This window comes from Mus caroli, unplaced genomic scaffold (assembly GCF_978045245.1).
Source record: "Mus caroli unplaced genomic scaffold, Mus_caroli_1 scaffold_7, whole genome shotgun sequence".
In the NCBI taxonomy this organism is placed as follows: Eukaryota; Metazoa; Chordata; class Mammalia; order Rodentia; family Muridae; genus Mus; species Mus caroli.
In genome coordinates this window covers 21,039,477-21,063,829 of record NW_028227262.1, presented here as the reverse complement: position 1 = coordinate 21,063,829, position 24,353 = coordinate 21,039,477, and the positions used below count along the sequence as shown (strand labels likewise).

The following is a 24,353-nucleotide window of genomic DNA, read 5'->3' as shown; positions in this document are numbered from 1 at the left end:
GAGGAGGAGGAGGAGGAGGATCTACTGAGAGGAGAGCGTCTGAGCCAAAAGCCCCAGTGGGCTTTTCCATTTGCAAGAGGATTCACTTACACCTGATGGTGGCTGTTCCTGTTCAATCCCACAGGCTGGCTCAAGGGTGTTTTTTTGTTTTTGTTTTTTTTAAGGAAGTAAAGAAGAGGGGGAGTGGTGCAGGGAGGGAGAGAGAGTGATGTCATTCTTCCCCATCCCAGTTGGTGTCATATCTGGGTGTGGAGAACAAATCCTAGGAATGGGCACCTGGGTGGCAGGCAGCCTCCAAGGGTGGGAAGAGGACAGCAGCAGAGCTGGTGGGTCAGGTCATTAAACTATTGATGGACATGTGCAGCCCTGTGGGCCACCCAGCTGGTTGCATCTGCCATTAGGAGGAGGTAGGAGGGAAGGGCCTGAAGGGGCCAAGAGGGACCAAATGTGAAGGCAGGGTGGAAGCCACAGCCCCTCCTGTACACAGGCAATCCCAACCCAGGGTTATTCTCAGGCACTTTTCCTGTGAGAAAAGAACGGTAGGAATGTAGTGCGGCCAAGACCCAAATCCACTCTGCAGTGGGCTCTGTGCCCACTCGGATGACGTACAGGGGGCTGGCCCCCGCAGCCTGGAGTCAGAAAATCCACTTAAGGAATTCAGATTGGCAGCCAGAGACGTGTGGTATAGGTAACCCAGCGTGAAAGCTTTCTCAAAGCTGAGTACACACAGTGGGCATGCACCCGTGAGCATGCGCACAATAGGTGCACACACAAAATTACGCATGTAAACACTCACAGGTTACTCGGGCGTGTGACAGTGAACTACAGACTACATGGAAAGGTGGCCAGAAACACTCCTGGATTTTTATGGCTCTCCGGGGACCCATCTCCAGGAAGTGCTAGCAACTGCAATCCAATCATGTCCCTGGCTGGAGAAGCCGGCTGGAGACTGGGGACTGTGCAGGAGGAGGAAGAACTTCATGGGGAAAAAATGTTGACAGAGTTTAATGTCAAGCGGAGGACGAAGGCTTGGGTGAAGGCAGCTTCCTGAGAAAGCGGGTGTGCTGAGCACACCAGCAATGTGTCTGGAAGCTGTGCGGGGAATGTTAAGCTAAAAGGCACAGGAGAGGGCTGAGTCCCCAAAGGCTGGAGCCTTGGCACACTGGAGTCTGCCCTTATGTGAGAATTAACTAACCAGGCAAGCCCCAGCTAGGAGGACTCAGTAAGTCTGAGAACTATAAATACATACTGTCCTCATCAAGAAGACCCAGGAAAATAAGGGGGAAGAAAAGCTAATGCCCACAGAGCAGCTGCCATGCCTCGGCCATTTAGAAGCCTCACACTATCAGTAAGACCTGGAACCCAAGAAATCACACGGTGGAAACCAAGACGAACACCAGGCCTATCTGCTGCCTCCATCTTCTACCTGGAGTTCTGGGACTGCTCACCCTTAAAGAACAAAACAGCAAACTACCCGGTAGCTTTTGCTAATTTCCCATCTCCTTGGGCATCACTGTCCCTCACGGAAGAACCAAGTAAACTCGAAAACCCAGTGAGCATCCCCAGCACCCCGCCTTTTGCAGCGTATTTTAACTGTGGGTTCTCTTATCTGTCTCACAAGTAGGCTCCATGCTCCACTCACACTGCCTGGGCCCTCTGGCCTGGGCTGTGTCTAGAACATCACCACTGAGGGTCATGGAGTGCAAACGCATGAACGGCGGCCCACCTAACCACCAGTTCTCAGAAGGTAACATGCTTCCATGGACGGACGCTCATGGGAAGCTACTTCCTGGGAGGATCCTCCTGAGAGGTGGGACAGCGGGCCCAGCCCAACCCTGTCTCTGCATGCAAACCATCAGCAACGTTTTTCAAGATGCAGGTTGCAGACTCAGAGGCTCTGGGACAGAGGCCCGGGAATCTGAATTATTGACAAGCTTCCCAGATGTCTCTAACTCAGCGCCAGGCCTGGAATCACTGCTGTCTCTTCCTTGACTAACAGTCATGTTCCTACCTACATTTGGTCTAGGTAAAACTAAATAAATGCTTCTCCTACAGCCTTTCTTCCAGAGGCCTTGGGTCAACCTCTTACCCCAAGATGCTGCTACCTGCTGGAGCGGAGCTGATGGTCACATTTCCCCCACACTGTGGGTAGACACACTGAGGTCTGGCCAGGAAAGATTTCTCTCTTTCTCTTTTCATCTTGCCCTTGAGTTCAGGGAGAGAACACAAGGCCCTTAAGAGTCTTCAAGGACTAGGTTTTAGGAAATGGAACAGGACACACAAATGATGCTGATGCTGTCAGGTATCTAGCTCTCTGACCCCTTGCAGGCTGGGACAAAATGTTCCTGTCCTGCAGGCCACACACCTATGTCTAACCGTCACACACAGTCTCACCAACTTGGGCCAGGAGGCCAAGAGGAACAAAGGTCCCAGACTTTCCTCGCCAACCATTTTACTCATACATTCATGGCAATCTCAGCAATGCTGAGTGAGCGTGCCAAGCCCCAAAGAGTCAGAAGATGAAGGGAGACGCTGAATGTTCACATTTTCTTTCAAAAGGAGAGCTGACCTTCCAGAAAAACAAATTCCATGAGGCTAAAAGCTGAGCAACCCGCATCCCATGATTTACCCAAGAGCCAGGGTGAGAAAACCCTTGAAATCTCCTCCCTCTGGAGACACTTCCCCTAGAAGCAGGAGCCAGTTACCTCAGCCAGACACATGCAAGAGGCCCCTCTTCTCCCTGTCCCCCCCTCCTCCCCCCAGCCTTGGCTGAGATTGATGGAGCCAGGACAGCTGCAGCAGTGGAGGAGGGGCTGGGGTGCACAACAGCTGGACTGAGGGAGGGCCCTTCCCCTGGCTGGGCAGAGTCCCAGCCGGCACTGGAGAGGAAGAAGACAAGGGTCTCATCTGCACACTTCTCCTCAAGGATGGAACGTGAGCACTCGACTCCATTTTGACCCTGCTCCCCAATCCCTCCTAGTCCTTCATAGCCAGGCAGGTGTCTGTGGATTCCACAGAGAAGGAGGCCACTCAGGAATAAGGCTACATGTCTAGGACCCTGGAGCAGCAGCCCTGTGAGAGATCCTGCACCCCACCCCTATCCCTCCCACTCACCAGCTAAGCCCAGGCCATGGAGGATAAACCCAGGACCCTTGCCTTCAGGCAGGAAGGTAGATGGCGATGCAACTGCCTTGCAAAGTGAGTGGATGGTGACATGGGGGTTAGCAGGCATGACTCTGTCACAAATCAAACCTGGGAATCTTTACAGACTTAGAACCAAATATCAGCTCCTCTCTGGCTTCAATTTCCAGTCCTCGTGTGTGCCAAGAAAGGCTTCCATGGAGTAACTCTTGAAATCAGGAGGACAGTATGCTAAGGCCTACTATATGGCGGGCCTCGGGTTTTCACAGTTGTTGAATGACTGCTCCAAAGTTGGGTTCATTTCCTCCAAGGCTATCAATTCATTCAGCCAAGACCACAGAGGCAAGCACCCTGCAGGCCTTTCTTCTAAGAGTCCCCCTTGTAATGGCCTGCCTGGCTCAGCAGCATCTCCCACATAGACAAGGCCCTCATACTATGCCCCGTGCCACACGGTCTCCCAAGTGTGTCTATTCCTTTATCATCCTATATATGTACACCCTAGCAACGAATACACATCTCTGAAGGCACCTCACACCACAGGTGGGCCAGTGCAGGGCAGCACGGCCATCTAGGATGGCATCCACTGGGGCAGGTGGACAGTTACATTTACACTTTATTAACCAAAAGCAGATGAATTTTTTTTAACAATCAGCTCCTCAGGCACGTTAGATGTACTGTAAACGCTCTCAACATGCAGTCAGAGACAAACCACAGCCCCAGACATGCAGAACAGAGAATGCTTCTATGGATGTGGCAACGTGCCACAAGATGCTCTCCACAGGGCCAAAAAGCTCTGAGGTAGCTCACACAGAGAGAGAAGGGGACTGTGGCAGCCCTAAAGGTGAGAAGTCTCCAGGGTTCAGGGTCTCTGCAGGCTCACCGACCACCCTCTTTACTAAGGGTCTCTCTGGCTCCCACACCCCTCAGGACACAGCAGGCAGCTGTCACAGCACACTTCATTTTTGGGATGCATGAGATGCCTGGCATTCTCTCCAGCCCCTGACAGACTCCTGGCCTTTCCTAGCTCAAGGTCTGCATCTTGTCCAGGGTACCACCTCCTGCTGTCCAGCAACGCTCCATGCCCTGCCTGGCTTCAGGCTGCAGCAGGAACTGCACAGGTCCTGGCCTATACCTACCTCCAGCCCAGATCCACAACCACCAGGCCACAATCCAAGCAGAAGGGAGAGAAAGCCAGAACCTGCTGTATTCAAGGTGTCACCAAGGTCCCCTAATTTACATTTGACCATTTGGTTGGTATTCCAGAAATGGGATACGTGTATTAAGCTTCTTGTCCAGACACAGAAACTAAGGCTTAAAGGAGGGTGACTTGTGGAAGGCAGTACCAGGATACAACTGAGAAACATCTAACTCCAAAGCCAACAGGGTGTCACACCTTCAGAAGCTAGGCAGCCTCTGATAAAGCAGGCAGGCAGTCATTCCTCCCCCAATGGCTCCACAACAGCGAAGCATCAGCGGCAAGCACTGTTCCTTTTCTGGCCAGCAGCAGTCAAGAATCCCAGCCTGGAAGAGGCTCTGAAAGGCCACAGAAGCAAAGCCCATGAAGGACAGACAAGGAGGGAAGATGCAAGAGAGGAGAGGGAAGCATAGGCCAAGGTAGCAAGGTAGTGCGCAGAGACACCTGAAATTTCGAATCTGGTTATTATTAAGCACATGTGCGGCAGTTTGTCTAAAGCCTGTCTTCCTCACAGCTGTATGTCTAACACACAGTAGGCACTTAATGACCACCTGTAAGAAGACGGAGGGTGGTGGACAGATGACAAATGTAAAAGGCAATGCCAAGGACAAGAGACAGGGAAAGCTCCTTTCTTCTGCCTGTCCACAGACTCCATCTCCATAAAGCCTCCCCCACCTTTGCTTCCTGAGGCCATCCTTCTCCTATGGGCTCCTTGGCCTGCTCTGTGACTATCAGCTACAACCCTAAATGACTGTAGGTCATAATCTAGGCTATTGTGAAGTTGGGGGACACTGAAAAGTCTTCTCGTCCAAAGTCTTTCTTTCTTTCTTTTTTATTTAAACAATTTTTATTAGATATTTTCTTCATTTACAATTCAAAAATTCTTTCTTTACAGATGACAAGACTGAGATCCAAGAGGGGGTATGGCTTGCCAGAGGTGTGGGGGTGGGGGGAATATGGCTTCAGAGTAGAGAAAAGTTTCTTGTGCATAGGCCTGGAGGCCTTGAGCGCCCAAAGGTTCATGGCTGGACTGGGTTAGAGCCGGCAGCCATCTGTCTCCAAGGCCTGCCAACAGGCCTTCCCTCCCATGTACCCTTGGTAATGAAGCCCACCGCAGGTGATCTCGGAATATTACACCAGGGGGAGGTCCTGCTGGCCATGGCTCCAGCCTTTAATTTCCGATTTCCCAGCCTGACACCCCTAATAGTCTAGGCCCTTTCTGCTCTGGCCCCAGTTGGTCATACATCACCTTAGCTGATGCCAGCCATGCCTTCCCCCTGCCATCTGGACAGAGAAACGAGCAAGGAGCAGGACAGGATGAGCTTGGCAGAGGCCTGCTGGGAGGCCACAGACACCTGGTCCCTACCCTGCCTGCCCTTGCTGTGTCTGTGCTCCCGGGATGTGGGATGGCAAGAGAGCAGCTTGCTTTTCTTCCTTTCTTCCTTTCTTTCTTTCTTTCTTTCTTTCTTTCTTTCTTTCTTCCTTTCTTTTTAGGTCTCAATTTCTCCTTACATAGCTTAGAATCTTCTACACCAGAGGCAACATTATATGCTGATGTGGGTGATCCTCTACCCCCTCCCCCCTAGCATAAAGACAACACAAACCAGTCCAAGTACAGCATCTTTGAGGTAAACCATGGCCTCCATCCTGCAGAAGTGCTCAATCAAATCTGTGAGTCAGAACAAGCTGACAGTAAAAGGCCACTTCCAAGTAAGAGAACTGCCAGGTGAGCCACGGCAGGCAAGGACATCGTGGAAGGACGAGCTACTGCAGTTACGACAGGAGAGCCTGGAGACATGCTCAGCCTGGAGGTGTGTGACCAGACATCCTGAGCACAGAGGGACCTACATACCACATAGCAAAGGATGCCCCAGGCTGCCTGTGCTCATGAAAGGGCACAGGGAGAAACTAAGGAATGAAGTGGATGCGTGAAGCAAGGAGCGTTGCCACAAGGTGCCCTCGAGCTGCGCAAGGCCAGAAGACCAGCTTCAGAGCGCTAAGGTTTTGGGAAGAGGGAAGGCGGATGAGAACCTTCAGAAGGCACTGTTCACAATTGAAGCCCTTTGTATCCTCATCTTACCCAGATGCAAACGTCACTGAAGGGTGCCCTGGCATACCACACACTCACAAAGTCTTGTTCTCAGAGCACAGCCCAGGGCACCCCTGGGTGAGGGACTTCACAGAGGACAGTCACTGAAAGGACTGGGGATCCAGCTATCTAAGTATTCATTTGCCTGAGAATATGGGGCACCACACCCACCACCTTTTGATAGAAAGTGAATATTCCTATCTGCAGAGGAGGGACAGCAATACCCATCAGATGCTTCACTGCATGAAATCCTTCATCACCAAACACCTGAAACAATAGAATTCATGCCCCACAGTTCTAGACAGCCAAGATGTCCACAGAGCCAGGCCTCTGTGAGGAGGCTGGGAAAGCCTCCTTCCTTGTTCTCTCAGCTGTGGATGTAGCTGGAAGTCCTTGGCAGACAAATCACTCCTCTCTACCTCCATCATCAAATGTCAGTCTCCCTGCATCTCGGTGTCTAAATTTATCTCTTAGATGAACACTAGTCATCAGCTATCCCAATATGACCAACCCTAGAGGATCTCATCTTAGCTTGATTACATCAGTAAAGACCCTATTCCAAACGAGACGAGCATACAGGCTCCAAGCAGATATCATTGCAGGTGGGGGCACTGTTCAGGACACTACATTCATTTGCTATCAAACGATGTCAGGTAGGGTTGGGTTGAATAACATGTGCCCCATATTCTCAGGCATTTAAATGCTTGACTCCCTACTTGGTGGCCCTGTTTGGTCAGGTATAGATGGGGACTTGTTAGAGGAAATATGTCACTGGGAGTAGGTTTTGAGAGTTTAAAACCTTGCATCATGTCAAATTTTCTCTCTTTGCTTGCAATATGAGACGTGAGCTCTCAGCCATTCCTGCCACTGTACTTGTCTGTTTCTACATGTCTGAGCCACGATGGCGATGGACATTGTCCCTGTGGAACAATAAGCCAAACAACCCCTTCCTTCTATGAGTTGCCTTGGTTGTGGTGTTTTATCACAACAATAGAAACGTACCCAATACATCAGGTATCCAGAAACCCAAGCCCCAGCCCCAGACCTACCTCTGCCTGCCCGCCTCGGTCACCTGAGCTGGACCCCCTCAGTCACTCTCCTCTGAGAGGGGACAGCTTGGATTTGACTTCCCAAGTCTTCGCCAGCTGCAACGCTGCCAAATGAAAAGCAATTAAAAATCAGCACAAACTCACAATTTTAACAATATAAATAGAAATAAATATAGATACGCGCATGGCCTTGTTGGCAGCCATGTGTCTCTCGGCTCTGTTCTCTGGGAAGCCCTGGAAGCCGTGAGACCCTGGCATCCATGAGCAAGCTCGGGCCTGCATCCTGCTTTCCAAACATCGTTCTCTAACAGGAGCCAGGGTTCTTGAGAGCAGCAACTAAGTCAGGGCTCCAAAACACCAATCTCCAGCAGAAATAGGAACCGTTACAGCAGTGACTGGTTCCAGGGACAGGGCACGAGCTAGAGTTGTCTGTAATGCCTGAACACAAACAATGCTTTAAACATAGAAAGGTAGGAGCCATGTTGGTTAAAAAGGTCACAGGTGCCAACTGAAAGATGTCTCAATAACTCTAGCAAGAACAACTGGAACAAAGTAAGCAACTATTCAGCCAGAATCCACAGAATAAATGTCATATTTATTATGTATCATTTGTCTGTGCTTTTTGTTGTGTTATATATTTATGAGCCTGTAATGATAAGAATAACTAAGCGAATAAATAAATAAGTGGGAGAAGACAGTTCCTTCCAGAATTACAATTAATAAATGCAGAACAATGAAGTAAACAGAAAATTACACTTATACAAACATCACTGTAGCAGGCAACACGGCTGACACATTAGCTAAAATTAGTGGGTGAATGTCCAAGGAACAACTGGGTATTTGTCTAGTGTCAGAAGTGTCTGTTCCTCCAAAAACTTATTAATTTCAGAGAAAAAAATTATAGCTCTATAGCACGGGCGCTGAATGGCACTGCCTCCTCCTTGTGATCAAGGGTGACATCAACAGTAATAACACACACGGGCTTCATGGTCCCCTGACACTGTGCTCCAAGGAGGACAGTGTCAGTGCTGTGGGGATGTGCCCAAAATGTATTATTTTAATATCATCATAAGGAAGCACTCAAAGCAATAGTGTCTATCGAGACGGCCAGGCCTCTCAGCCTGCTGTGGCAATGGAGACCAGGAAAACCTGATGCAGGCTGGGACCAAAAAGACCCAACAATGAAATGCACTGTGCAAGCTTGAGCAAGAAAGGATGTCTGTGCGAAGAGACGCTCAAACCAGGGCGGGGTTAGTTATCAATATCGCACCATTAACACCTTGGCTTTCAAAGTCACAGAAAGTCAGGCTTCTTAAACAACGGGCTGTGACTGAATCCCACCTGTAATGAACATATGGGGGCTGAACAAGTTTCTATCTACATTCACAATGACCAAACATTAATTCAAAGTGAAGTCTATACTGAGCCCAAGTTGATTCTGGTGGAGCTCATCATGTGACTTCCCTGCAGCCTTGGTTCTGAACACGGGTTGTGGGATGTGACCCCCCACACCACACACCACCAATGATCACAGCCTGCAGCATCCCTGCTGAGAGGGGAGACCCTGCATGCTATGAGCAGCAGTGTTCTTACAGAAACATAATGGTTTGATGATGGAAAACAAAGGCTTTGCATGTTTCCCAACAGTCACTCCTCGGCGCCTAAGGATCAGATCAGCATCTTATGGATTGTATTGCATTACGAATGTTTGGTTTTTAAAAATTACTCTTGGAGTTGCTGCCTTGAGTGTCATAAAAAAAAAAATTGTAAAGTGGATGTTGGTTTGGAATTTCCAACAGTTTCTCAAATAGGCCTCAGCAGACTTCTGCTGGTTTGGTGCGATGTACTTGTATGAAGCAGCATCCTCACCATTGACGATCGATCATTAAATCAAAATATCGATCAACTCGGAAAAACACTGAAGATGCTCTGTGACGCAGCGTCAAATATTCCACCAAGATGTAATTCTTTCTGTGAAAACATACAAGCTCGTCCACCTCATTAGTATGCAAATTTGCTAGTGTCTTTAATAAATGATAAAATATGTATATTAAAAAATCATCTTCAAACAAATTTATCACTCATTGCCAGAAAATGGTTGATTTATATAGTATGTGCCCAGGATCATGTAAAAAAAAATTTCCCTGGTGGAAAGAAGCTATAAGTAGGAAAGCTTAAAAGCCTTGATAGACTGCTAACCACAACCAAAAGAAGCAAGATGCACAGAGTGTGTGCCATATGTATGCCATGCGCGAGCAGCAGGATGCGTAATGTATGTACACATGCTACATGCATCTGCAGACGTGCTACCAGGCTACACAAGCTTGGGGACTTTGGAAGCGAGCGTGGTTGGTGGGGATGGGTGGGGGTAAGGAGGTGGGGAGAGAGAAAATGGCCTTTTTGCTGTTTCAGGCAGCTCGCTGAGCCACGAATCCGATTTTCACACGAGGATTACTAGATTACATTTCTCACCACAGGCAGCTGTCCCTGTCAAATAAATAATCATCACCTTACATTTATATATCACCTTTCATCCCACAGCCCCTTCCCTACAGCTAGGACCAGCCTGGGAACAGCTTCATGTCCTCTCAGGAAAGGGAGGGGGAAGAAGGCTGGAGTGGCTTGCACAGAGGGAAGCAGTCAGGCCCCTACTGGGAACCCCCACACCAGAAGGGCAGCCTGTGGTGTAGAGTGCTATGGTATGAAAGAATGGTCTGGGCAAGGGAGAGTACAGAAGCAGTCAAGGCTGGACCCCTGCAGCCAGGGCTGAGCCCCTGCAGCCAGGGCTGGGCCCCTGCAGCCAGGGATGGACCCTATGGCCAGGAATGGGCCCCTGCAGCCAGGGCTAAGCCCTATAGCCAAGGCTACCCCATGCCCAGCAGCCAGGGCTACACCAACCCAGCAACAGCAGGCAGATGATAGCTCTCAGGCTCTCATAAGTGAGACTGAAAGCCTCACCTCTGTGCAATTGCCTCAATCCAAAGGCATGTATATCAGAGGGAATCCTGGGAGCTCCCCTACAGGAAAGCCTTGAGCATCAAACCCTGTTATTCACCTGCTAGCCAAGTAGGCAAGGGGAGAAGCCATGAGCTCTACTAGTGGCTGTCACAGGTCCCCTTCTGAGCAGGGTGACCCACTCTGTATCAGCCTTAGGCAGCTCCCTATTCAAAGCAGTGGCTTCAAGTGAGGCACTGTTCCCACAAAAAGGAAAGGAAGAGAGGCCCCAGGGCACAGTGGAGCCAGGCTGGAGCTACAGATGAGGGACCTGATCCAGAGGATACAGCCAGACACTAGCCCTGGGCTGTATAAGCACTCAGACACCAGGCCAAATCCCACAGGCCTGCCTCTGCTCAAAACACACAGGCTGGCCTGCACCACCACCATGAAAGCCAGAAGCGAATGAGGGCCAGGGTCAATGGAGCGGCAGAAGCAACAGAAAGGAAGGCCTTGGGTGACAGGGTCACACCAGGCTTCCTCAGAGGCCCTGGTAGCAAAGGGGGCAGGGAGAAGGGAGTGGCACCAAGATCCACAGCATCCTCAAAGCACAGAGGTGAGCAGAGAGCATCCATCACTGCCGCCATGCTGGAAGTGAAGGGGACCTGCTGGAAAAGCCACTGAAATTGTGCTCAGAGGAGGAGCCAGCTCACATTCAGATGCCCCTGTGAGCACCCACAGCTCAGAGGGCTACAGAGGTCTGGACACTGGGGAGCTAGTTTTAAGTGAAGGGGGGGTCATCTCGGGTAAAAGAAACTTCAGCCCATCCCTCTGGCCAGGACCCAAAGACCTTGGGTAAGTGTCTACTGAGTCCCATGGCGCCCTTTGGGCCTCTGGTACAGGGTCCTGGGTCCCCTTTGGCCTCCACTGACCTAACACATCCATGCATCCCATCACTTCCAATTGGACTACCCCAACCTTCACAGCACCATCCACCAGCTTGACATAAAGACTTGCTCTAGGCCCTCCTGCTCCTCACCCTAAAACCTCCATGGGGTCTCACACCATAAGCTCCAGAATACCCTTCTCATTTGCAAGCCAGTTACACACCTTCACACACACACACACACACACACACACACACACACACACCTCTGCAAATAGTCCAAAACTGACTCTGGCCCTTCACTGTGTAACTCCCCTGATCTCCTTAACATCCTATACCAGATCTAAAGTCCAGCATTGCCTCCCCAGAAGCCCTGCCTATTCAGGGATTATTTCTGTGCCCAGGCAGGAGGGGGTGCCAGGGGCAGCACTTCTTAGCTCATCTGGGCAAAAGGCAAGCTTTTTCTCCCTCGGTTGACCCAGAGCCCCAAAGCCTAGGATGAACACACTTCTTACCACTTGTGATTCTAAAGATGTTTACAACACCCTCACTGCCCTGTATCCTGTTCCACAAGACAAGGCCTCTGATTGCAACAGCATCCCCAGAGAGTTCCCTTGATGCCAGATACCTAAAACCAAGGCTAATCCAGAAAACCAACCAGAAAATACCATGGCCACTTGGTGACATCCACTCCCAGGCAGTGCTGGTGGCTGCCCTGAGATGTCTACCCTTCTGTGATCCAAATAACCAGACTTTCCCCTTGAAGGGAGAATCAAGAGCCATAGCAATGCAAGGGCAAGATCTGCAGCAAGGGCCTGGCCCAGGCAACCAGCTGGCATCTATAGAGACAGGGCGCGACCTGAGCCCCACATGTCACCTGCAGGAGCCAGAGATTCATGGGTTGTGAGGGGGAGCAAAGCCACCTGAAGGGCGCAGGGAGTCAAGATGATCCCTGTGGTTAAACATGAGATTAAGGGATGCGCCAAGGAGGAGCAGAGGAAAACAGAGGTGGGGAGAACGGCAGCATCTCCAAGTCACCGCAAGCCAGGCTGCAGAGAACAGAAGACACTCCCACCACCATAGAGACACGGTACACTAAGGCTGGCCTCTTGGGGGCGCTCTTGGAATCTAACTCAAAACAGGCTGCTGCTCTGCTAACTGATTTTTTTAAAAAAAAATGCCAGCTCACCCAACACCTGAGCCAAGGCTTCTCTCCTCAACCTCACACATGCAGAGAGAACAGCACGCTGAACCTTCTTCCCTCCCCCACCCCCACACAAAGAACAAGGACCATGAAGCTGAAACCTGAGAAGAAGCCAAGGGGGCAGCGGGAGGCAATTTACAGCTGGGAAAACTGAGCCCTTGGCCAGATGTGGGCCCTGGGCAGGAGGGGGTGGGCTTAACTCTGGGCCTAAGGGCCTAGAGGGGCTCCCCTCTCAGGTCAGCAGCAGCCAGGCCTGGTGCTGAGCTGAGAGGCTGGTGAGAGTAGAGAAGAGCAGGACAGGGCAGTGGCCAGGACCTACCCACCTATGGCGCTGGTGACTCAGAGCCATCAGCCAGGGTGGGACATGGGGAGCAGTGTAGGAGAAAGGGAGGCAAAGAGAAGAAGGAACAGAAGGGAGAGGCCAGGAGGAGGTCTGCTGGCTACAACAGAGGTAGAGGGCTTCTTCCCACTCAGGGATCCCGGACGTGGCCAGGAGGAACCAGCCAGAGACCTGCTCACTCTTAGCCAAGCCCTAGGTTCCATTGCCTCCTGAGCACAGAGGGCGTGGATCTCCGGAACAATCACAATACCAAAGCCAGAAGCCAGAGAACCAGCAAGAACTATCCCTCACCACCAACACAGGACAAATGAAGGACCCAGAGGCCCAGAGAGGTTAAGCGCTATCCTGAAAGTCACACAGCCAGTGAGCAGGACAGTCAGGACCCAGATACCTAATGTTGGGCTCAGCGACCCAAACTCCCCTCCTCACCAGCCCAGCACAGCCCAGCTCAGCTAAGGAAAGAAAGCTACCCACTTCAAGAACATCTAAGAGGCTGGGAAAGAAAGGGGGTAGGAAGACAACCCCACTAAGGAGATGCATGCAAAAGTCCCTCTGACAAGTAGTGGAATTATTTCCATTGGAAAAAAAATTAATGAAAAACCCTCCCTTACCAGACCCCAGGGGTATTTGGCTGTAAGCTGATGTAATAGGGAGAAAAGAGGCCAAGGGGAAGGAGCCCCCCCCCCCCACACACACACATACACCAGCATGCCTTCTGCCAGAAGCACAACAGGGAAGCTGCAGCTGGAGTTGGGGGGACACAAGCCAAGCAGGATGTTGGAGGCTTGGAAGGAGGCCTAACGCAGCCAAGCTGGCTGGCTGGCTGGCTGGGAGGGAGGGAAGCAGAAGCCTTTGAAATGGGAGCACATGGCGGTGCTCCGCTGAGCCCCACATGCAGGTAGGCCTGGGGTGGACACTGACACCAGCGCAAAGCCTGTGGAGGGCAGTGGAAGGTGTCTGTGACAAAGCCGGCTGCGGGCAGAGCCAAGAAGCAGAAAGAAGGGGCTGGGAGCCAGGACATCAGGAGGTCAGGACATAACTTGGGATCTGAGGGTGTATACTGGTAATCAAGAAAAGTACTGTACAAGGAACTCCTTACTGAGCCCTTCACACAGATGGAGGACCTCTGATAAAGTAGGCATGCCTACACAAGGACCTAGGACCCCCACCCCAGCCTGGAACCTCAAAAATACCCAGCAGAGGGCACTGACATGAAGTCATGCCACCATTGCCCCCATCATGGACAGTGCTTCCACACGGGGAGGCCACCTAGAATGGGGTCCTAGAGAGAGCAACTACCATGGGTAGGGTCTGGGCAGCAACACTAGCTCGATAGGCCAGTTAGAAGCGCAAGGCACACCACCAAACACTCTCATCCCCTACCAGATGCCTACATAGCATCACTGACCAGCGGAAGGCTCTGGCAGCTGGGGCCACCTGGTATCTCCAAAGAACAACTAGGGTCCCATCCCTGCCTACGTTTGGGGTACAGACTAATACGGTACTTAGAGGTAATAGGTGGGGGTGGTGACAGATCGTGTCCCCATTTCTGGCATCCTGGTGAGAATTTCTCTTTCACCCACTAACCCCGCCACGTGCAAAGCTGATCATTACAGGAAGAATAAAAAATGTCCAAGCCTCCGGATCAATGACCAGTTCAGTGTTTTATCTTGGAAACGTTGAACATACCCTTGACCTCTCTGAGACTCCAGTACGCGCCATGGGTCTCAAGAGGACAGCCCAGTCCTTGACACAAAACTGTAGGAAAGACATATGAGCCCTGACGCCAGACAAAAATTGCAGACCCAGAAACAACACTCAGAGCACTGAAGGCTGAACCTGAAATGGGGTGTGGCTTGGCATCCTGTGGGACTACCCTGCAGAGATCTAAGGCTGCACGTGGCTATGACCAGCTGTGGGATGGAGGACTGCACCCAGGGGTTGCTGGGAGTAGATGGGCCATGAAATCGGCAGACTCCGCCCACTTCTGGACTCAAGCTGAGCTTCCAGGGAGTTTGCTAGTGCTGTGTGTCCCTGCTGCAGGAAAGCTCTGTCCTTGATCTTACAACACTGCTCTTCCCAGGCTAGCCCTGCCCTAGGCATGACCCCTCCCTCCATGTCTGGCACCACCCACACAGGCTGCCAAGCTGAGGTGGAGGTGGGCAGTCTCAGTTTCCTCAGAGCCCGGTTCTCTGCTTCTGGGCCCCACACAGCCCTGCGACGCACAGCTAGAGTGCAGTCTACAGCAGGAACACCCTACAAAGGGTTTGGCCACAGGTAGGGTGCTGAAAGGCCACCTCCAAGCCTGTGACAGTGTCCTGAGACAGCCACTTCTCAAAAGTAGACTGATGCGGCTTCATCTCACTCAGCCTTGCCTCAGAACCATCCATGAACCTGTGACAAGCGCGATTTGAGACTGAGGCAGAGGGCCACATGGCCAGGAGAGCTAGACTGAGTAAAACAACCAGCTGGAAAAAACCAACAGGTTTCCTGCTGCCATCTAGTGGCCAGCATGTGGAAGAGCAGGCACCACAACAAGGCCACCAAGAAGTCTCAGGGGCTATATCCCCCCTCCCCAACAAGTCCAGACTGAGACTAGGTGACCACAAGTAGAACCTACACAGGAGTCATGAGTGCCAGATTTAAAAAAAAAAGTGTGACACCCTCACAAAACAGAAGAACTGCCAGATGTCCATCCAAGGGCTTAGGAGAAAGGGCAGAAAGGCTGGAATGGCGATTGGTCTGAATCGGCAGCAAAGCATGATGTCAGTCCTGACCATGGCTACAGTCCTGGGTGGCCTTTCCTCCTCTCCTCCTCTGGTTCCTTTCAGCTGTTCTTCCTGTCACTTGCCACAGCCAGGGGCCCCCAGGCTGCACACTTGTCTTCATGCAGCCCCTCCTTCCCCCCATCTGTGCCAGCATCACTGTCTCTTCCATGTCACACATCACCTCCCTCATCCTTCCACCCTGGGTGCCAGTCACTGGCTCACCCATCCATCTTCTCTACTTCTTCGTGTTCACTAATGGTCGCCCTCCTGTTAGGCAGCTGGCCTCATAGTTCGGCCTAGACCTCAGAGACCCTACTTCCAACCTTGGAAGACTGAGGACTCAAAAGAGCTCCAGCTGCTACTGTCCCAAGGCCTCCTTCCTTCTTGTCTTATAGAAGGCCATCTAGCTTCCAGTTTGCTTGTGGGCCTTGAAACCTGGGCGACTGTCAACTCTAAAGCAGCTATCCTGAGAGAAACAGTGGGCCCTCTGGAACCCTGGGCTGTATTGCCCATCCAAGCGGCAAGACAGACATAGTGTGATCTGAGCGCATGCTTCGGTTCAGCCCTGATGTCTGTGTCAAATGCCTGGTAAGTTCCTTCCTCCCGAAAACCTTAACATGCCGCCATTGGTACAACAAAGGATCATGACATGGGTCCTTCTGAGGCCAAAATATCTACAAGATTAACTTACACTAAGATGTCAGTAACTGGTAACTTGGTAACTGGGAAGACAGTGTCGATCTATCACCCATCCACGCCGCAGAAGCAGCACGCTGGGCATGTGAGGGTGAGGCTATTTTTAACACTGTGAGTTGTTTAGCTCTGGGTTAGCCACAGCATGGGGGATGGAGACTCAAGGTCAATACTGGCTCGCACAAAAAGGAAAGCACTTGCCTGGAGCTTGACCTCCAACAAGGTCAGGGTGGCCAACCTCATGTGACACCTTCTGGGAGTAGCTCCAAGGATCACCTCTCACAATGGCAGAGTTAACGCCATTGGTAGCTGAGGAAACTACAACCCAGGACAGTTCTATACTGCAGAGCCAGTGAACTGACCAGGGTGGCTGGCCAGCGGCACTCTTCTATCATGATAGATAGTCAGCAGGTAGCCTTCAGTTCTGCCTCCTCTCCTCTCCCCTCCTCTCCAGCAAGTTATTTTCACGAAGCTACCCCACCACCACATACTCTCAAATGGCCTTTTTGGCACTGAGATGGGAGATGAAGATCCCCAATCCACACCAAGTTTCCCATGTGACCTCCCACTGAAGGGCGCTATGATTGGAGACTACACAGGGAATGGAGGCTCTCATATCTTGCCCGGGTGCTAGCAAATCTTTCACAGCAGGGAATTTTTCCTGTAACAGCCACATGGCTGTTTAAGTAAATTGAGTACCGGGTGTCACTGCCTCAACCCTACCCTGGTGGAAAGAGCCTGTTGAGGCAGCTAGGTCTGAAGAAGGGGGGTGGGGACAGGCCTCAGAGGAAGACAGCATGGTGGGTAGAGTCTCTGTCATCGGCAGATGGTAAAGGGGCTTCGGAATAAACCCTCAGAGCCCCAAAATACCTCTTCCATCTGCTTACTCCTGCCAAGGATTCCTCCATGGGGAGGGGGTCAGCTTTGATTCTATGGTCAAAAATAGGCCTGAAACCATAAACCTGTGGACTGGGGCGGGGGGACCCACCATGTACACAGAGTGACGGGAAGGGGTGAGGGGATAGTGAGGTGGTTTAGGAAACTCAGAGGAAACAGCTGCTGGCTCTGGGAGCACATGTGGCTCTGCCTGGGCCTCTCAGGACAATCCTACAGGGGGACAGGAGCATTCAGGCTGGAGCTAGTAATTACCTAGTGGATCTATCACTGCCCTGTGCCAGCATCCAGGGTCCTCGTGAGAACCTGTGTGGAAGGAGTAACTGCCAAACGGGACAAGGCTAAGAGCCTACAGCCAGTGGGACGAAGAAAACCCTGAAGAATGGCTGAGGTGGGCAGTAGAGGACCAGCCCCCAGTCAGAAGAACCCAACAAAGGGGCCAGAAGGGTCAAAGGAGCATTCCCAGTGGCCAAAAGTGGGATACCCAACTTGGGCTGCCGGCCCAGGCTCGCTGGAGACCCGCCCAGGGGCTGGGAGCTAGTCTGGAGAGGTGTGGACTGGGGAAGGGACAGGGAACTGGGTCAAGAGAAAAGGAGAATACTAAAACCACAGGAGATTGCTCCGAGTCATTAATCATCAGGGAAATAGAATCAGCCATAGTGAAAGGGCAGCCTTGATGGAAAAGAAAATGAAGAAATCAACAGTAACAAGTGCTGGCAAGGATGTGGAGAAACTGGAACCCTCCCACATAGCTGGTGGGAGCCAGGGTGATACAGCCACTGTGCAAACAGCCTGCCTACCTCTTGCTGTGCAGAGCGCAGAGTTTCCATATAATCCATCCCTTTCCCCATCTGGGTACACACCCCCACAGAATCAAAGTCAGGTGCCCACTCGCACACTGGTACAGGAATGTGCACAGCAGCTCTCCCTATACAAGTCTCAGGGAAGGAGAACAAGCCAGATGTCCATCGGCAGATGAATCAATCAACGTTGTGCTGCACATGCATGTGAGGGAATATTACTCAGCCATAGGAGGACAAAGCACACCTACACTCTTACGGACCTGGACGTCATCTACGTGAAGTAAGCCAGACACAAGGGACCACACGCAGTATCGTGCTACAGAACCACCAGTAGAAAGCAGGTAGGTGATTGCCAGCAGTTCAGGGAAAGGAGGACTGCAGTTTAGGGGATGAAATTTAGGACTGAAATTTAGGGAGGGAGGACTACAGCTTAGGAGAGGGAGGACTACAGATTAGTAGGGAGGACGGACAGACAATAGCTAAGACGGGCAGCACTACAGGCTGGTGCAAAAGTTGAACAAGGCAGTAGGATCATTTCACAACCCAATGAGTGAGCCAAGGACTGAACTGCGTCCTTTAAAAGGGTCACAGTGAGAGCAGCGGCACAGGCATGTAACCCCAACATATGGGAGGCAGGTTATCCTTGGCTACACAGCAAGTCAGATGTCAGCCTGGGCTACGTGAGACCCCATCTCAAAAACTAAGAACAAATAACAACAACAAAGAGCCCTGAAACAGTCACATGGCACAGTCTATGCTATACGCCTTTTACCACGTTAAAAATGAACACGCATCTAAAACCTAGGAGATTCTAGGCAGAGACCCCTGTTATCAAGCAGCGGCAAGGCTTGCCAGCCCTGCTCAGAGGATGAGAAGTCAGAGGCAGAGAAGCCAAACTCCCAGCGCAGCATCCAGCCTGGCTGGCATTCACGCACATTTGCCATGCCCGTGCACGTGCTTTGCCAAAGCTTACCGAGTCAGAGTGTTTCCTCCTGGAATATGTACAACAGCCCCAGGAGGGAGGTGCAGCTAGTGTGCGCAGCTTCGGGCAACCAAGCTAAAGCACCCGCAGTGTCCCCAACATCCACTACACAGAGCAGCTGAGTTGCTGGTTTTCACCCTAGGCAATCAGTCCCCTCTCCCACTTTGTCATCGCCAATGCCCAGCACTGGGAAGTGGGGACAGCACAGGCTTAGTCAAGTCCTGCACTGCGATCTGCAAGTGACCGTCCCTATTACTTGCTATTGGAGTGCCTCCCTTTCTTTCTCTGAAGAAATCCAAGTCACACCATGATGGTCCATGGGGGGGGGGGGGTAAAGAGTATGTCTAAACACTCCTGGCACAAAACAGGGCTCCATGAACCTTCCGCTCCTTTCTTCCCCCCAAGGTAGAGGACAATTACAAAGACTGAATGGAGAACTTCAGCGGGTTTATGGAATGTGGGCAGTGCAAGCAGGGAATCAAGGTCAGAAGAGGATGCCCCACACCAAGGACCAATATCCCAGAGACCTGGAAGGTCTGGCCCTTGAAGTCTGGCATGGCTACTGTATGAGACCCTGTGCCAGGAGTGGTTTTAGTGCGAGATAGGGGCCAAAGTTCAAGGGCACTGGGATGCTAACAGCATCGGGGTTACCAGGAGAGAGAAGGTGTAAGAAGGAAGGCTGGAAACAGCAGAAATAAAACTCGCCAATAAAAATAGAAGGAGCTTGCATTTTTAGCGCATCCTCAGTGTGCCAGACGCTATGCTAAGCACTTTACAGATTCCCTTGGTGCCTCCTCACATCTCCACAGGGCAAGTTATTATTAACCCCATCCTACCAACAAGGGTGTGGACGCAGAGGGTAAGAAGCCTGCTTAAGGTCACACACTGGGGCGTCTGCTTTGCGACCAGGCTGAAAGGTCTTGTCATGCATATTCTGACTCTACTCTCCCTGGTTCCTTCCCTCAGCTTCAGTCACAGCGGGAGAATCTCCCAGAACAAGTCACTGGGCTTGAGCAATACAGACAGCCCCTGGCCTCAACACAGTCAGCTAGAAGCTGACGCCAGCAAGGAGGGATGAGAGGAGATGATAAATATTTGGGAAATTTTAGTCAAATAGAGACTAAAACAGAGAAGCTTCTGCTCTCATCAGCTCTACCAGCTTTAGGGAGAAATCATGGTCTGCCTCACAAACCCTTGGCTATGCTCACTCTGGGCAGAGGGCTCGGGTTCCCCAGCTGGAGCAGGATTCATCACTGGGTGTGTGGTTCATGAAGCTCTGAGTGGTCCAGGGAAGCAGAAGCAACAGGGAAGTCACCCTCTTGCCATCCCAACAGCACTGTTCTAAAGGAACTGTGGATGGCTTCCAAATGCCTCCCCCAAGTGCCAAGTTCATCCTATTAAGCAGTGGCCTGTGCAAGAAAGGGACAGCAGAAAAGAGATCTAAGGGCCAAATTCAAGGCTGACCCCATCAATGATGGTCCAGCAGAGGGAGGAAGCGCACTAAGGGAGCCAAGGAGAGCAGGGTTTCTGCGTAGCTCCCACGGTTGCTCTCGTCTGCCTCCTGGGAATGCCAACCCAGGAGCAGGTACCTTCACCTTACTCTTCAGTCACTCCCAAGGAAGCTCTGAGCATGGAAGCCCTCGCATGGAGACACAGACCTGGAGCCTAGAACTAGAGAGACGGAAGCAGGGTGGGCATGATGGCTTCACAAATACAGGTGTTTGCCATGAAAACTGAAAACCTGAGTTCTATCCACAAGATCCATATGGTAATAGAGCAGAATCAATTCCACAAAGTTGTTCAGATACTTCCACATGCACCCTAAGACAAGCACATGTGTGTGCACACACAATGAATAAATATTAATTTTTTAAAGGCTGAAGTAGGTACATTGTGAACTCAAAGCCAGCCCAGACTACATAGTAAGTTCCCTGTGGGCACAGACTAATCAGTGAAATTCTGTCTCAAAACCAACCAACCAAACTCCTCCATTTTATCTTGAACTAATGTTTAGGGGGTTCCCAATGCATCAGATGCTATGCTGGCTCTGACACACAGATCATCTCATTAAAACGTCAAGACAGTTACCCGATCCCCATCAACAATGAGAGCATCCGAGAGTTAAGTAGCATAGACTCTGTCAAGCTAATATGCTGTGGGATCAGGATGCAAGGCCATGTGGTCTGACCTCAGAACCCACAGCCTTAACCAAGACCCTTTACCACTTCCTAAAACAGCCCCTGAGGAGTTTGTGACCGAGTTACTAAAGATAATTTCTAGCCCATTAAAAGGAATGGACCCATGGCTGCAGTGCTCAGGAGCACACCTGTGAACACCCATGTTCTTACACAGGATGCCAGCCCATCATTCCAATTACACAGCAATTACACACGTGCCCTGGAGGCCCCTGGGCTGATGTGGAATGAGCAGAGTGGTTGTTTAACTTTAAAATAGGGGATGTGGGGAATAACAGACAATAGGTGAAAAAATCATCCAAATGACCACTTATGGATGATAGGTAAACAAGATATGGTAGAGGCACACCATGGAATATGACTCCTTGGCAAAAAAAAAAAAAAAAAAAAAAAAAAGGAATGTGTTCTGATACAAGTTACAGTTTGGATAAACTCTGAAGCCATTATGCTGAAGGGTAGGGGGGAACTACCCAGGAGAGGTAAGACAGTAGGATAGTCCATTTGTATCCAGTATCTAGACTACTCAGACTTTAGAGAGTGGATGTGGTAAGCGGGACTAAGGAAAGGCCAGATGCAAGTCTTTGTTCAATGGGTACAAAGTTTCAGTCTGGGAAGATGGAAAGAGCCTGCAGCCTAAGGAAGGCAACACAACAGTGGGACCCTGTGTGTGTCAGGCCCACACAACTCAAAACTTGCAATTTACTTAAACGATACATTTTATGCCATGTGTATTTTACCACAATAACAGTTAAAAACAAAAACATAGGGTGCGGTTGGCCTGATGGACTTTAAATGCTACATCTGCTTCATGCTCTGTGGAGCAAAGTGGTCCCCCAGTAGGGATGCAGGAGTCATTTAGGAGGCTGGGACATTCTTGGTGAGACAATATAGGGTCGGTGTCAGGCTCAAGGCCACCTTAAAAGCAATGAGAAGACGGGTTGTGTGAGATCTGAAAAGGTTATTCCCCACTGAGTTCAAATATCTAAGAAACTAGGCGAGCTCAGCCTGCATCCAGAATGAGGGCAGAGAGTTTAAAGTCTGAACTGGGGCAGAGAATGTGGCCAGGGATGCAGATTCCCTGAGACTTCGGTTTCAGCCACATGCCTGGCTCAGAGCAAGCGGGAAGGACCCCTCCTCTAAAATCAGTATTAACGTTTATTGCCCGAAAGATACATACTGCTCACTTAGTGAGCATTCGTCAGCACTCGCACACTTCATCCGTGCATCATCCCGATGAGGTTTTATTTCAGCCATGATTCCCATTTTACAGAAAGGGAAGTGAGGCTCCAAGAAGCTGAGAGCAACTCACTGTCACCACAGTGGTGAGGCCGACTCTGGGTCTCTGATCCAAAACCTCTCGTCTGAACTGCTGGAGGTGGTTAACTGACTCTATGAGACAGTCTTACTAGGCTGCTCAGCCTGGCCTCAGACTCCTGGGCTCCTGTGATCCTCCTGACCTAGCCTTCTTGCTAGACACAGGGATCCTCTGGGCAGTTGCCACTCTCTTTGCACACTGAGTATAGCTTGGGCTTGCCTACCATACTCAAGGCTCTAGTCTTACCCAGCACCCTTAGGAATGAATAATGCCACAAAAGTCAGCATTATCCAGAAGGCCACGAGCTGGGCCGTTAATAAGTCCCTAGGACGTTCTCAGTCCGGTTCCCCAGTCCCCAACACTAGAAAGGCTGATTTGGGATAAGGACCACAGCTCACTCGAGAGTCACCTTCAAACTGACTTGCAGTCACAAAACTGCAAAACTTCAAGCTCCCCTCACCTCCTCTCCATCTCCCAGGAGAGCCGGGCAGCCAGGTCCTGCTCAACAGGCCCTGCCTGGCAGCAAGCCATCACTTCAAATTGGGCTTTCAGAGGCCATTTAAGGCAGGAGTAGGAAAGTCTTCTCCCTGACGAAAACCATCTGAACTACTGAGAGAAAAATCAATCGTGATCACGTGAGTAGAAAAGAGCTTAAATTAGGGTTTCTTCAGAGTGAGAAATCTAAAATGACTCTCTTGTCACAGCGTACAGGAAACGCAGCCAATAAAAACAATACGTTATTTTTTAAGAAAAATCATCCCTCAGTCTTACATTTACATCCAATTAAGGGAGAAAAGCAAAGAGAAGACTGTGTAAGAGGAAGAAGGGAGCTGAAAGGCAGGGGTGGTCTCCCTGAACTCAGCCCGCCACCCTGCCAGAGTGCCCCAGTCTGGCCTCACGGGCCAGCTATGCACAGCAGGGATGCAGCCCTCTCAGGCCTCAGTGCATCTCCCCTTTCTGTGCTGGCAACATTCACTAGAGAACCTTCAGAAAACATATGGCATAGAATTAGAGAAAAGAAAAACCACTAAGACTCATTAGCTATCACTAGCACTGTCCTTTGCTTACAAAAAATAAAAATAAAAAGTAGTATTTGGGACTAGAAAGATGGCTCTGAGGTTAAGAGCACTCGCTGACTGCTCTTCCAGAGGTCCCAGGTTTGACTCCCAGCACCCACATGGTGGCTAGGGGCTGTAACTCCAGTTCCAAGGCAATCTGATGCCCTCTTCTGGCCTCTGTAGGCATTGCATGCACATGATGTACAGACATACATGCAGGCTAAGTGGTTCACACCACTCATATGCAAAGAAATAAATAAATCTAAAAAGTCAGTATATATAGCATAAACACTTGTATCTCTCCCAGTATTCACTCGGTGTTTAGAAGCATTTTTTGAATCATGGAAAGGGTGTTCCTTTGGTTAGCACAGGTTATCTATCCTCCGGTCTCAGCCTTCACAGCACTGGGAGCTATGTTACTATGTTATGTTTGAAGACATGATTTCTCTGAAAGGTTATACAATAGTCCCTCATGTGAAGGCATCCCACAACAGATTTAAATTTCCTCGTTGTTTGTTCTTAAGATAACTTAGCCTGTGCTAGTCTGGAACTTGCTTTGTAGCCTAGGCTAGGCTTAAATTCCAAATCCTCCTGTCTTACCTTCCTGAGTGCTAGCACTGCAGGCCTGAAACACTACACCAAGTCTGAATTTATTTCTTAGCTGATAAATAAAGACATAGATGGTACATACTGGCCACCTGTCACATGACATTTCAATAGCTGTGTGTGCTGCATAATGTTCGCACCAGCTAAATGTTTGGAGCTTCCCAGGCATTTATCTCTTTACGGTGAAAGTATTCAAGATTC

The 24,353-nt window shown here is 50.5% G+C and overlaps 1 protein-coding gene across 5 annotated transcripts in view; it reads right to left on the bottom strand.

Annotated features, from left to right (window-relative positions):
- Positions 1-24,353, bottom strand: part of Tspan9 (tetraspanin 9) — a 182,779-nt gene that overhangs the window by 116,516 nt on the left and 41,910 nt on the right. For 4 of the 5 annotated variants that reach the window (XM_021165588.3, XM_085839866.1, XM_021165589.3 and 1 more), the window contains exon 2: positions 7,475-7,578. The exons of the other annotated variant lie outside the window; for it this stretch is intronic. The gene's annotated coding sequence lies outside the window, so the exon portion shown is untranslated. The remainder of the gene's footprint in view (positions 1-7,474; positions 7,579-24,353) is intronic. 5 annotated transcript variants of the gene reach the window in all.